Consider the following 15,325-nt stretch of genomic DNA (forward strand, 5'->3'; position numbering starts at 1 on the left):
AGCTTTCGGCAATGCCAACCCGGATTGTCAACGGGTCATCAGCGCAATGCCAGGACGGCCATCCTTGGCAGAGATGGTGGAGGCATGCAGCAGAGTGGGAACACCTCAGCACGTCGCATCAATCGTGAGGGATGAGCTGAGAGGAGAATGGGGAGAACAGATAAGAAGAAACCCGGAGAGGCAGTCAGAAGATCAGGACAAGGTTGAAAAGATGCTGGAAAAGGTACTCCAACAACAGAATGAAAACATAAATAAAGTTCTTGCAACCATCCAGAAGAAGAACAATCCATCAGGAGGACAATGCTACAAATGTGGGGCGTTTGGACACTTGAAAAAGAATTGTCCACATGCACATGCGCAAGTGCAGACACAAAAGCCTGCAAAGCCACTTTGTGCGCGGTGTGGAAGAGGAAGACACTCTGTGAAGGAATGTTTTTCCCAGACAGACGTGGAAGGGAATCCTTTACCACTTCCGGGAAACGGGAGAAGGAGCACGCCCACAAACCGTCAGCGCGCGTCGACACAAGTGATGGCGGTGACACAACAACCAACAGGACAATCATCGGGGATCGTCAAGCAGATGCCCTCAGCAAACTCCTCAGCCGATTCTCAAGCGATCCAGAACTCCTTCCACCAGGAGCACAGTGCACACTGGCAACTTCCAAATTAATTTGCTTTCTGGATGAAAGTCATGCGGAGGTTCCAACAGGAATCCGCGGAGACTCACACAAAAAACAAGATTTCTTAATAATAGGACAGGATAGGAGCAGAATCCTAGGACTTATTGTTTATCCATCAGTTGTTTCCGCAGACAAAAATACGGAACTGACAGTTCTGGCAAAAGCACTTCGTCCACCATTGACCGTGGCGGAAAACACTCAGATCGCGAGAGCTTTTGCTTTGCCACAACACGCCATTGAAGTCATGTCAATCTTCGATGAAGAAGGGCTTCCTTTGAGGGAACATGTCGAAATACATACCACATGGGTAAAGCACATAGGTCGAGATCGACCCACGCTCACATGCCAATTAACTTGTGGAGACAGAACAATAGAAGTCAGAGGCATGCTCGATACAGGGGCAGATGTCACGGTAATATCCTACATCTTTTGGCCTCGCAACTGGAGCTTGATTGCACCCTTGGGATCTCTCTCAGGCATAGGGGGAGTTTCTCTGTGTCTGCAGAGTGAGAATGCCATCGTTGTCACGGGACCAGGAAACAAGACAGCGATCATTTGTCCTTTCGTTGTGCAGAAGCCAATCACAGTTTGGGGACGAGATCTCTTGGCACAATGGGGTACGAAGATCGAGGTGGATTTTTAGTAGGGGTCACTGCGGCATTCTCCACATTGAAGTTGACTTGGAAAACAGATGATCCAGTCTGGGTGGATCAGTGGCCCCTGGAGCGAAAAAAGTTGAGTGCATTGAAAACCTTGGTCCAAGAACAGTTGCAGAAAGGACACATCAAGCCAACAAACAGCCCTTGGAATTCTCCAGTGTTTGTCATCAAGAAGAAGCTGTCAGGCAAATGGAGGTTGTTGCACGATCTCAGGAAGATCAATGAAGTCCTCGAAGACATGGGACCGCTTCAGCTGGGTCTTCCATCTGTTTCGATGATTCCCAGAGATTGGCCGCTTGTGGTCATTGACCTCAAGGACTGTTTCTTCAGCATTCCACTTCATCCGGATGATGCTCCGAGGCTTGCCTTTTCAGTTCCAAGTATCAACAAGGAAACGCCTCTGCAGCAGTACCATTGGGTCGTTCTTCCTCAGGGCCTAAAAAACTCGCCGACAATCTGCCAATGGTACGTGGCACGAGCTTTGTCACCAGCGCGGAAGAAATTCCCGAAGGTGAGAATCATTCATTATATGGATGATTTGCTCATTGCGGCATCGACACAACAAGAGCTGCAAAAGGCTCGTGACTGTGTGATTGCAGAAGTGCAAAAGGCAGGTCTGGAAATCAGTGTTTCAAAGATTCAAGAGGTCGCGCCTTGGAAATATCTAGGATGGAAAATCTCGGAGAGAACAATAAGGCCTCAAAAGATGGAAATCAGCACAAGAGTCAACAATCTACATGATTTACAACAACTTCTAAGGGAAATCAACTGGATGAGGTCGATTTTGGGAATCACAAACAGTGACATTCCAGCGTTGCTTGATCTCTTGAGAGGAGATGCAGACATTCGATCTCCCAGGATGCTCACAAAAGAAGCAAAGAAGGAGTTGGAAAAAGTTACAGATGCCATTCAGAAGAGACAGGCACATCGATTCGTTGAATCGTTGCCTTTCCAGTTAGCAGTGTTGGGAAAGAAAGCACAGTTCCATGGTTTAATCTTCCAATGGGACGCATCTCAGAGAGATCCTTTAATAATCATAGAGTGGATTTTCTTACCGTATAGGCCTTCAAAGACAATTCTGACAGATTTGGAGATGGCAGCACAGATCATCATAAAAGGGAGAACAAGATTGCTGACAATGGCGGGACGAGAATTTTCAAAGATATATCTGCCTTTGAAGAAAGATTATTTCGATTGGGCGATGCAGAAATCAAAAGATTTGTTAATTGCATTGTTAGCTTTTCCAGGAGCTTGCACAATCAACTTTCCACAACATAGAATGTTGCAATCACAAATATGCTACAGAGCAAAGCCAAAAATAAGTGAAGAACCTCTGGACGGGATCACAGTGTTCACTGATGGCTCAGGAAAGACACACAAGTCAGTGATCACGTGGATGAACTCAACGACAGGGGAATGGGAATCAAACGTGAAGACGGTTCAAGGTTCTCCACAAATTGTGGAGTTGGCAGCTGTTGTCCGAGCATTTCAGTTGTTCCAACAACCGCTCAATTTGGTCACGGACTCTGCATATGTTGCAGGTGTGGTCAAACGATTGGAAGGTTCGCTCTTGAAAGAAGTCAGCAATGAAGTTTTATATTCCTATCTAGTGAGCATGAAAGCAGTGCTAGAAAGCAGGGAAGAAGAATATTTCATCACTCACATCAGAGCGCACACAACACTTCCAGGATATCTAGCGGAAGGGAATGCTCAGGCAGACAGGTTGACAATGCCCATTTCACAAACACTTCCGGACATTTTTGAGCAAGCACGACTGAGTCATACATTTTTTCATCAGAATGCGCAGGCGCTGATGGAATCCTTTCGTCTCACAAAAACTCAGGCGAGGGAAATCATTAGTGCTTGTCCAGATTGTCAACTCGTGCAACCACCTGCTTCGACAGGAGCAGTCAATCCACGAGGACTGCAAAGTCTTCAGCTGTGGCAAACAGATGTCACAAAATATCCATCATTTGGGAGACTCAAAAATGTTCATGTTTCAGTAGATACATTTTCAGGGGCAGTCTTTGCTTCAGCACATGCAGGGGAAACAGCAGAACATGCTTGTCGACATTTTTTACAAGCGTTTGCATCGTTAGGTGTGCCTCAAGAAATAAAAACTGATAATGGTCCAACATATACAGGCAGGGTGCTTGACAGATTCCTGAAAAGATGGGGTGTCAGACACACATTTGGCATTCCACATTCACCTACAGGTCAGGCAATCATTGAAAGAACACATCACACCCTGAAATCCCTTTTGGACAGGCAGAAAAGGGGGGAGCCAGAGGCGACACCACACATGAAGTTAAACAAAGCATTGTATGTGTTGAATTTTCTTAACAGTTCGTCTTCTGAACCCAATCCACCAATCGTGAGGCATTTTTTAAACAGCTCTCAGGCAAAACTAAGGGAGAATCCTTTGGTTTTGATCAGAAACCCAGAGACAGGACAAATAGAGGGTCCTTTCAAACTAATCACATGGGGCAAGGGTTTCACTTGTGTTTCCACAGGGCAAGGGCTGAAGTGGGTGTCAGCGCGGCACGTGAAGCCATTTCGAACAAGAGAGCAAGAGAGCACAGATCCCGGAAGCAGAGAAACGAGCACACAGATGGAGGAAGAAACTCAAGTTCTGAGCAACAACTCAGAAGGAGAACAAAAAGAATAAAAACTTTGGGGGGTTTTTTCCTTTGCGGCTTTGAGTGGGAGCATGAAAATGGTTTTTTATAAGGGTGAAGTCGTGAGTTTTATGATGCTCATGCTTTCATCTGTTGCTTTAAGCAATGGAGCAAATCTACCTGTCAGTCAGCCAAAACAAAATGTTTGGGAAACGTTAGCCCAGGCAGCAAATTTAGAAAGTATCTGCCTGACACATTCGAAACCAGGGAAACCATTCACAGCATGCATGGTTGGGTTGCCAGTGGGCGAATGGCCAATTCCAGGGCATCCTCGAATGGAGATTTCGCAGGTCATCAAAGATCCTGTGAATGAATGGTGTGCGTGGACGCATCTTTTACCTGTGGTTTCTACCGAACCGCAGGAATTGGAAATTTTCGGGTCCACAACAATGGAGCTGTGCATGAAATTTGAGAATTCGAATGTGTCAAGGACAAACAAAAGCATTGATGTCACACCAAATCACGAATATTATAGAAACGCATCAGTTTGGTGCAATCACACTGTGACGACAGCCAAAGGATCAATCCAGGTCCCAGTGCAATTGCCACGTGGGTAGTTTTTAATTTGTGGGGACAGAATTTGGCACGGCATTCCTGCAAATGCCAAGGGAGGTCCATGCAGCATTGGGAGGATTTCAATGTTGTCACCAGATTTGAAAGTGTTGAGAGAACCAAAACACAAAGAGAAAAGGTCCTTGCAACATTACAGTGCAGACTGTGATGATGAAGTATACACCTGGGACAAGGCAAGGAGAATTGCAGCAGCAATTTTCTCACCTCAGACAGCGTCGGGGGTGGCCTTGACTCAACTGGACCACATGGGTTGTTGGTTGAGCAAGCATGCTCAATCAGTCTCTCTCGCTTTGAGTGACATGTTGAAAGATATAAGTGGTGTGAGAGAGGCAACTCTTCAAAATAGAGCAGCAATCGATTATCTATTGCTTGCTCATGGACATGGATGTGAAGAGTTTGAGGGAATGTGCTGCATGAATCTCTCGGATCATTCGAGATCAATTCATGAAAGCATTCAAAATATAAAAGACAGTATAAAGAAACTAGGGGAAATCACTGGGTCATGGATTGATGATGTGGCGGGATTTTTTGATCTTTGTCCCTTATGGAGAGGGTTTTTAAAAATGGGATTTTATATTTTAATAATACTCTTAGTTCTCATGCTCATCGTCCCATGCAACTTTTTGTGTGTGAGATGTGTCATGAGTCAAGTTGCCAAAGAAGTCTTCTTGGTGCAAACAGAAGGGGGAGATGTGGGATCTCAGCACATCATTCCCGATGTCCAGAGATGCCAGGAGAACCCTTGGGGGTCTCGAAAATCCTGGAATGTTGCCAAGAGTGTTTGGTGGCTTGATTTTGATCCATCCACAGAAGCAACAAGAGTTTGAGGACAAGAGAATCACTTTAGAGTAAAAGGTGTAAAAGGGACACATTTAGAGGGTGAAATATAAACTTAAGGTTTTTGGTACAGGGGGGTTATGGAGACAAGATGGAGGGATCAGGGCGTGTCTCGTCCTTCTTCTTTCTTCTTCTTGTCCTCCATCTCCTGTGATGATGTTGGCACTTGGGGATTGGTTTCTGGTGAAGGTGCACTTGCCAACATGGGTGAAAAGCATTGGGAAATAAAGGTAAATATTGTGTACGTAGATTTTAGTATAAAAAGACATGACCGCCCCGTGGGTGGTCAGAGGGTGCCTGTGACTGCTTGCAGATCAGACCTCTGTTGGGCAGACAGAAAAATTTTGTAGATAAGAAATAATAAACAACCTGAAGATCGAAAAGCTGAAGAGTCCAGACTCGTCCTTTGAATCGCGTGCCACCCAAGAACCACTCTACCCGTGTCGGGGCAGAGACAGACAGCCGAACCCGACACTCCTTTGGCTGCCTGCAGCGATGGGCAGCCCTGTAAGGAGGGTGAAAGGCCCTGTCTCCAACATCTCAAGGGGGAAATGGAGCTCTCCCAGCCCTCAGCCCATGCTGTAAGCAGAGCAGAGCCTTTTCCCCAGCCCTGGCTTTCTGCTTGCTGCTTGCCCCTGGCCACCATGACCCACTGCATTCGCTCTGAGTCACCCACAGGATGGCTGGTGCCTCTTGATTTGCTGACGGGACGTGAGGGTCACTGAGAGAAAAGTGGGTGTCCCAATGCTGAGGGCACATGGGGTCACTGAGCAGACTTGAGGCTTCCCCAGCAGGTTGCAGGTGCCTTTCTGTCACTGAAGGGAAGGCAGATGCCCCGTGGGTCGCTGAGGTGTCATGACAGTCTCTGAATGGGATGCAGATGCCCTGCATGCCACTGAGGCCAGCGAGAGTCCCTGAGGGGAGGCGGGTGTCTGTCTTGTCCCTCAGGGTGAGGCGGTGTCACTGAGGGAAAGTGAGGGGGACACGGGCACGCCGCGTGTGGCTGAGCGCACATGCCGCTGGCTGAAGGGACGCCAGGGCCGCTGAGGGGCCGTGGGCTCACCCTGAGGGACACGGCAGGGCCGGGCCGCTCCCCGCTGCGCCGCCGCCGCCCGCTCCCCGCCGCAGGGAGCGTTTCCCGCCCAGGCGCGGGCGGCCCCGCCCCGCCGCTCCCCTCAGCCGCGGGCGGCAACTCGAACCCGCTGGGGCCGCCCCGCGGGGCCGGGCGCCGGGCGGCCTTGCAGAAGCCCTGGGGGAGCTGCCCTGGGGCTGCCCTGCGCTCATACACACCGAGGAGCATGGGCCAGGCTTGCCTCAGCACCAGGGAGTGTTTCACTTGGCCAGGGGTAAAGCTGCAGTAGCTTCCAGGGAAAGAACTTCATAGCACAGGAATGCTGGAATTACCTGGTGTCACCTGTAGGGCATGAAATGAACATTTGGGCTTTCCAGTTGAGGTAATCACTGGACTGTGAGAATAATGAAATCAGAGGTGAACTGTCGAGTACATGTAGTAGAACTTTGAGCAGGAAAATTTGAGGGGATCTCTAGGGAAAAAAATTACTTTTGAGGAAAAGTCTGAGTAATTTCTAGAGGGCACATGGAGATCATTTTGTGACAAAACCTGAGGTAAATGTTAGGGCAAAGACAGAACATTTGGGGGGTAAAATCTCAGGTTCTCTGGCTTCCCACTGCCTCATCCCATGCCCCAGCAGGGGAGCTTTGCCCTCCCTGTGCCCAGCCAGCCCAGCATGGGCACCTCAGGGGTGTCCCCACCCTCCTGCTGAGGCCCGGCCTGGAGGGCTGTGCCGCAGGCCTGGGAGACGCTCTGGGGAAGCGCCAGAGCAGCCGAGTGCCAGGGACAGGCGGCTGCCTGGGGGCTGCTTGTGCCCTCTGACACCCAGTTCCTCAGGGCTTCCCAGCACCCCGGCTCCTTAGGGGCCTCCTGGTGTTCTGCCAATTGACTGAGGTGATTTAAAGGACACATCACTGGAAATAATGTTCTTCTTTTACTGTGAATATGAAGGAACCACAATGTAAGATAATACACAATAAAAAATGTGTGCTTGGTTTTAGTAACAAGCAACAACAAGCAAGGTAGTTCCCCTAAATCAGTACTGTAATAAAGAAAGGAGAGCGATTTAGAAAGATGCATCACCAATTGCCTAAATTGTTTCTCATCTTGCAGATCTGCACTTGCTGGGGAGCCGCATTTTTCACCAAGGACCTGGGGAACCATTCCCAGCAATTGGGAAAATTCTAGGTCATCCATCCACCCATAGATGAGGTCTCCAAATTTGCCCCGAAAGTGGCTCCAGCTTTTATAGTCCAAAAAGAGCAAGTCAAAGGGACTCAATTATATTTTTACCCAGCAATGTCCAGGGCCAGCTGAACAGCTTTGAGTTCAGCAAGTTGACTTGATCCACCTTCTCCTTCGGTAGCTTGAGCAGCCTGTCATGTGGGGCTCCATACGGCTGCTTTCCACTTCCAGTTCATCCCTATGATGCGACAGGAGCCATCAGTGAAAAGAGCGTAGCGTGTTTCCTCTGCTGGTAATTGGTTTTATGGTGGAGCTTCTTCAGTCCCTTGTCGCTTGTTCCTGCTCCTCTTTGTCAGTGAGACTACAGTTTCACCTTCTGGCCAGTTTGTAATTATTTCCAGAATCCCAGGGCCATTCAGGTTTCCAGTACGGGCGTGCTGTGTGATGAGGGCAATCCACTTGCTCCATGTAGCACTGGTGGCATGGTGCGTAGAGGGAACATTTGCTTTGAACATCCACCCCAGTACCGGTAGTCGGGCTGCCAGGAGGAGTTGTGCTTCCGTGCCTATTACCTCTGAGGCAGCCTGGACTCCTTCATGGGCAGCCAAGATTTCCTCCTCTCTGGGAGTGGAGTTGGCTTTGGACCCTCTGAAACTTCAGCTCCAGAATCCGAGTGGTTGGCCCCGAGTCTCCCCAGGCACCTTCTGCCAAAGGCTCCAGGACAAGCCATTGTACCCAGCTGCAGAGTAGAGCACGTTCTTCACCTCTGCTCTTGTCCTGACTGGGCCAAGGGCCACTGCATGAGCGATCTCCTGCTTGATCTGGGCAAAGTCTTGTTGCTGTTCAGGGCACCACTGGACATCATCCTTTTCTGCCGATGACCAGGTAGAGAGGGCTCACATTCTGGCTGTACTTGGGAATGGGGATTGTCCAAAATCCTGTGGTGCCTAGGAAACCTTGTGTTTCCTTCTTGCTGGTTGGTGGAGACATCACGGTGATTGTGTTGATGACCTCAGTGGGAATCTGACACTGTCCATCTTGCCCCTTTACTTCCAGGCACTGGATCTCTCAGGCAGGTCTCTTGACTTTGTTCGTCTTGATGGCGAAGTCAGCTTCCAGGGGAATCTAGATGATCCTCTCTCCTTTCTCAAATACTTCCATAGCTGTGTTCCCTCACACTATGAGGTCATCCATGTACTGCAGGTGTTCTGGAGCCTCACCCTTTTCCAGTGCAGCCTGGATCAGTCCATGCACATGGTGGGGCTGTGCTTCCACCCCTGGGGCAGTCGGTTCCAGGTGTACTGCACGCCCCTCCAGGTGAAAGCAAACTGAGGCCTGCATTCTGCTGCCAGAGGAATGGAGAGAAACGCGTTAGCAATGCCAACAGTGGCGTACCACTTTGCTGCCTTGGACTCCAGCTCGTACTGCAGTTCCAGCATGTCCGGCCCAGCCGCGCTCAGCGGTGGAGTCGCTTCATTCAAGGCACGATAGTCCACAGTCAATCTCCATTCTCTGTCAGAATTGTGCACAGGCCAGATGGGGCTGTTGAAGGGTGAGTGGGTTTTGTTGTCTAGCCCTTGGCTCTCCAGCTCATGGATCATTTTGTGCATGGGGATCACGGCATCCCGATTTGTTTGATACTGCCGGTGTTGCACGGTCAAGGTGGCAATTGGCACTGGTTGCTCTGCCACCTTCAGGAGTCCTGCTGCAGATGGGTTTTCTGATAGTCCAGGCAAGGTGTTCAACTGCTTCATGTTCTCTGTCTCTACAGCAGCTATTCCAAAAGCCCACCTGAGTCCATTTGGGTCTTTCTAAAAGCCCTTCCAGAGGAAGTCGATGCCCAGAATACACGGGGCCTCTGGGCCAGTCACAATAGGAATTTCTGCCACTCCTTCCCAGTCAGGCTCACCTTGGCTTCCAACAGGATCACCTGCTGCAATCCCCCCATCACCCTGGCAATGGAAATGGGTTCTGCATCCACATGTCCTGAAGGGATTAGAGTACACTGTGCACCAGTATGGACAAAAGCCTTGTATATCTATGGCTCTGGTGTGGCAGTGATCCAAACAGCCCAAAAGACACAATTTTCCCTGGCCTCTACCTGGCTAGAGGCAGGGTCTCTCTAGTCCTGGCTACCGTGCCCTCCCTGGGCGTATATTCTGGATATTCCTTCAAGGGGATCTGGCATATCATGCTCCTTTCTGCTATACCTGGCAGCTCGGTCACGGGGAGCTGGGGCTGCATTCATTTGGGTGTAAATTCCTCTCTTAGTAGTTTCCTCCTTTAGCTCGCATACCCATGCTGCTAGGACAGAGATGAGTTTTCCATTCCACCCTCTCATGTCTTGCCCATGTTCATACAGGAAGAACCACAGGCCCACTCGTGGGGTGCACTCCCTCTCCCTAGCTGGGGGATGTTGGGCTCTGACACTGGGGCCTCTGGTTTGCACTGGTGCCACATGGGAACTGTCCTTGCTCATCTCCTTCCTCATCTTCTCTCTGAATTTTTCCTGTTCATCCTTGAGACTCGAGCACAGCAGAGACATGAGTGTGTGTCAGGCCATGGACGATGGTCTCATCATTCCTGAGTTTACTTGCTCCAGAACTCACTGTCTCTTGGTTATCCACAAAATGCATTGTTCCCATGAAGCTGGAGTATTCAGATGGCCCCTGCTGTGCATGGCTCCACCACATTTGCACTGTGCATCTGACCTTGTCAGGGTCATTATTTTGTCCATCCCTTGCAAAAAGTATCTCCAATACTGCCATTTGTCTCAGGGGTCAGAAGTTTTCCTTTATTTTTTCTTGGGCAGCACCAAGCCCTGTGCCCCCTCCAGAGCCCAGCCCCAGTGGCTGCTGGCTGCCTCACAGGGCTGCGTGGCCAGGGGAGTCCAGTGCTGGCCACAGGGAGAGCCCAGCCCAGGGGCTGAGCCTGCACCAAGTGCACCCTCCTGGCTCTCTCCAGTTGGCAGAGGACAGGAGCAGAGCAGCCGAGCACCTGCACCGGGCCCTGCTGTGCCAGGACAGCCCACAAGAGCCCCTGTGAGAGGCGGCCATCAGGCTCATGGGGAGCTCTGGGCAGTTTTCCTGAGATTACAGACCATAGACATACACAGCTGAGCTTGTGTACATTGAAATGCTAAAGAAATGTTACCCTGTGGTTTTCCCATAAAGACACCAACTGCTTGAAAATCCTGCTGTGTATTGTTGGCCAGGGTGCTTAATAGGTTAGCTGCCAGGCTTTGGGTATGGGCAAGTGATAGCAGGGTTGATCTGAGAGGAGTTTGTATCTTTCCAATATAAGAGCTCACAGTGCTTACTTTCTTGAGCAAGACTTCTTGATCAATAGAATTTAATACTCCCAGTTCAGACCCAAACCATCCCCTTAAGTCTATTTTATACCTATCATTTGGTGTCTGGGAATGTATCCACAGCTCCCATTCTTTTAGGCTTTGCTGTATGAGTGGGCAGTATTGCTGTTTAATTTTGGAAACATTAGCTTGTATCTTTACCTCCAGCTTTTTCAGAGAGTACTGTGGATTTAGAGGCAACAATTGTTCATTTGTTTGTCTTACCCCAGAGTGAAAGACTATATTATTTCACTTATGGGTCCCTGTCATGGTTTGACACTGGTACAATGCCAGTGCCCCCATGAAGATACCTTCTTCCTGGTTTCTGCTGTGAGATGTGACCAGGAATAAGCAAAGCAGGCTCCTACTTAGGGAAGAAAGAAAACAAAACTTTATTAACTACACTACAACTACAAATAAAAAGGAACACATGCACAGGGAAAATGAAAACCTTACAAATACATTTCCTCCTCCCCCCACCAAATTCCCAACACAATACATGTATTCCTCAAATCACCAACTCTTAGTCCAGCACCACTCTTCAAACAATCAATCCTCAGTTCATCAAGAGGACAGGAGTCCTTCTTGTACCATGGGCTTCCCCTGGAAACACAGCCGAAGCCTCGTGTGTTTCCGTGTCACTCGTGGCACCGCCCGGAGTCCATCTGCCGTCGTGACCTCTTCCTTTCATGTCCAGTGCTCTCACCACTGAACACGGACCAGAGCTGCTTCTAGGGTTGTCTTTTTAAGGATGCTCTGTCCCGATCCAAAAAGGGCACAGTCTCTCCTTTGGGACACCTGTCCCCACAATCTCTCCTTTGGGACACCTGTCCCCCCCATATTTTTCCACCCCCTGGGGCCGAGGGGCACCAACACTGAACCCTCTTGATTCTGAGGCATTGCCTCCCCCTAGAATGCAGTCTCTGCATCACAAGGAACATGGTTCTGTCCATGGCTGTACAAAAAGAGTCCAGCAAAAGCCACTTCATCATCTCTTCCCACGAGGATTCTTCTCTATTCTTCCACTATTTCTCACTCGCCCAGACCTCTCTCACACTTGCACATTCCTTCCTCATCTTCCACTCTGTCTTCTAGGAGAGGTCAATGATCTGTAAAGTTCTCATTCTCCGAGAAGGGGTTAAAAGCTCCTACAAGCGGCCGGTGCACCCCCCCCTTCTTCTCCGTCCCAGCCCTGCTGCCGGCACAGGCCCATGTTTATCCAGTCTCAAGGTTACAGTCTCAGGCAGCGGCTCTCTCTCTCTCTCTGTGTCTCTCAGGGGTGGCTGCCCGATGGCTCCTGGTGTCTCCCTCTCTCTCTCTCTCTTCCACCCTTCCACCCCCGGGCTCAGGCCTACCTCTCTCGGCCACATGGCTTTTCCCTGCTCCCTGCCCAGCCAGCAGCTGGGCCGGGGCAGAGACCCGAACTCTTTCCCACCAGAAACCTGAAAGGACCCTCCCAGGGGAGAGCTCTGCTTTTAACCCCATGTTCTCAGAGGCGTGTCCAATGTCCCAATGGCCAGATTAAATGCCAATATTAAAGCCTGAATATCCATTGGCCCAAAACACAGCATCCCAAAAAACACATTTCCTGTCAAACTACCACAAGAAGCCAGCATTATATTCCAAAAAGAAGCCTTATGATTTCATCGATACCTGGAATCATCCCAATTTTGTCCATGTCAAAGCCGATTCTTTAATTATCCTGAGGCCTATTGCCTTTTGGGATGTTACTTATCTCAAACTACATCCTGCATCCTGTTTTCTCGTGAACATCTGAAAACGTCTGTTTTGTGTCACTAATTCCATATCCTTTTCCTCTCTTACTTTTTAACAAATATTTTCTAAAACATTTAAAATATAGTTACAAGTGTTAGCATGAATCAGATTGATCTATCACACTGTTGAGCAAGAAATTGGCAGCAAGAGCCATGTAACACACTGGTTAAGGATTGCCCAGACAGAGCAGGGGAGAGTTTTCTCCAAGCAATGCCTCTGCTCCAGAATCATTTGCTGTTGTTTTGGGCCCATCGGTCTGCCTCGGCGGCAGCGGTGGTCCCCAGCCCGCACTGTTAAAGCCGTTGCCCTTCCTCGCCTTTAAGATGGGGACCCGCGTTCTGGCAGGCAGAATTTTTTGGCCCAGTTTTTTTTTTTTTTTACGGGCCCGGCACCTGATGGAGAGCCCCCCCGGACTGGTCCTGGGTGAGGCGGCAGCGCCTCGCCTACCTCGGTCGTGGCCAGATCAACTGAGCCGCTTCTGCCAGGCGGGGCAGGGTTTGCCACGCCGGGTCCGTTGCTTTTTGTTGAGGTGGGCGGAGTTGGGGAGGCACCCACCAGGCCTCCGCGGGCCTTTTTATTTTTCTCTCATGGCCCTAAGCCGCGGCACCGAGAAGCGTTGCGACGAAGGCGTGAGCGGGATGCCGGTGGGTCTGTCGTGGGGAGGCAGTGAGGTGCGTACCTCGGACCCCCCCCGGGCCCCCGGCCCCGTGGCCCCCATGGCTAGCACAGGTCGTTGCGAACGCGCCTCCGTGTGCCTTTTCTGTCGTGCCGTCCCCCGGCTTTTTTTTCCAGAAGGGAAAGCCGACCGCCGCTAGGCCGGGCAAAAGCTGGTGGCCCATGGCGCCAGGTCAGTGGAACTTTATCTTGCACAGTCGGCCGGAATCCCCAGGCTGGAAGGCGGGGGGCGCCACCGAGTCCCCCCCCGCCCGGCGGGGGCTGGTCCAGTCCTGCCGTTGCCTAGCCAAAAGGGGAGCCGTTGTTGCCCGTGGGTGGGTGACAGCACCCCCCGCACTCCTCTGCTGCCGCGAGCAATCTGATCCACAGGTGGGCTGGGCGGCCGTCGCCGTTGTTGTCCCAGGAGCGTGGCCGTGGGGCCCTTGTCGCTGTTGGCGCAGCTCATTCCCAGAGCTGCGCCTGATCGATGTGGCTTTTCTGGTGGCGTCGGAGAGGGACCCCAGCGGGCCGGCTCTCCTTCTGAGGCTTCTCTGTCACGGGGAAGCCACGGCAGGGGGGGGTCCGGTGCTCGGGCAGGGCGGTCTCCTTTCCAATTCGCTTCCCGTTGCAGGTGAGGTGTCGCCCCTCCCGCTGGCCTGGGGAAGGGCGTCTTTACTATCCCGAGCTGTGTGACGGCCGCGTGGCCCCGCGAGCTTTCAGGTGTCCTTAAAAAAACCCATGAGGTGCCGGTGCTGGCCCCGGTCCGGGTAGCGCCCGTTTGGGCGCCGGCCACAAGCAGCACCAGGCAGCGGTGCGGCTGGAGCTGAGCTGCGAGAAGGGAGAGTGGCGAGAGAGAAAAGAGAGAGGGTGAAAGTGCCCGAACACTATGGGGCGCGGACCCGGGTGGAACAGAGCCCGGTCCGCGCACTACTTCGCCGTTCCGCCGCCTGCTGCAGAGCAAGCTGCCCCAGCTGAAAAGGGGCCTCGGTGTCCAGGCCACGCCCACCTCGTCAGGTCGCTGCCTCCTCTAGCACATCCGGTGCTTTCCGTGTGGCCCGGTGGGGGGATGTGCCGGGACGGGGTTTGGTCCCTGTGAGCGGGGCCCCGCTTGGCCCAACCTCGCCCGCGACCGGTCGCTCGCCCGCGACCTTTTGGCAGGCGGGTTTTTCTTGGCTTTGGTGGGGGGGGCGGGTCAGCCCCAGCCGAGACCCGTTCCGTGTGCCGCGCGCATCATTTCGAGCACGAGGCCGAATCTTGAACCGGGGCGCGGGCCCTGGGAAAAAAAGCGCGAGAGAGAGAAAGAGAGAGAGAGAGAGAGACGAAGATCGTGCTCCATCCGAGTGGCGAAAAGCTGTGCAGTGGTCCCGGCTCCTTGCCCGTGGCGTTGCGGGAAAGGCTGGCCACCGCGGTCAGCCGTTGCCAAGAGGTGTGCCTTGCACGTGGCGCCATTCCCCATCCCAGGCGATGCCGGGCCGCGATGCGGCCGGCCGCCGTCCCTGCTGCCGGCGCCCATCGCCGCCACGCTGCCGCCCGCCGCCGTGTCTTTGTCCGTGATGCTGCTCCCGCGGGTCGGAGCGGCAAAAGGAGCCTGGGGCGGTTGGGGTTTGGCACGGGGCAGGTTCGCCGGCGGGCCAGGTGCCTCCGGATGCTCACGCGCCGCGCCGCGGCGCCGCCGTGGGTGGTGGTTACCTGGTTGATCCTGCCAGTAGTATATGCTTGTCTCAAAGCTTAAGCCATGCATGTCTAAGTACACACGGGAAGTACAGTGAAACTGCGAATGGCTCATTAAATCAGTTATGGTTCCTTTGGTCGCTCCTCTCCCGCTCCTTGGATAACTGTGGTAATTCTAGAGCTAATACATG

The sequence above is a fragment of the Agelaius phoeniceus genome, chromosome 7 (assembly GCF_051311805.1).
Source record: "Agelaius phoeniceus isolate bAgePho1 chromosome 7, bAgePho1.hap1, whole genome shotgun sequence".
In the NCBI taxonomy this organism is placed as follows: Eukaryota; Metazoa; Chordata; class Aves; order Passeriformes; family Icteridae; genus Agelaius; species Agelaius phoeniceus.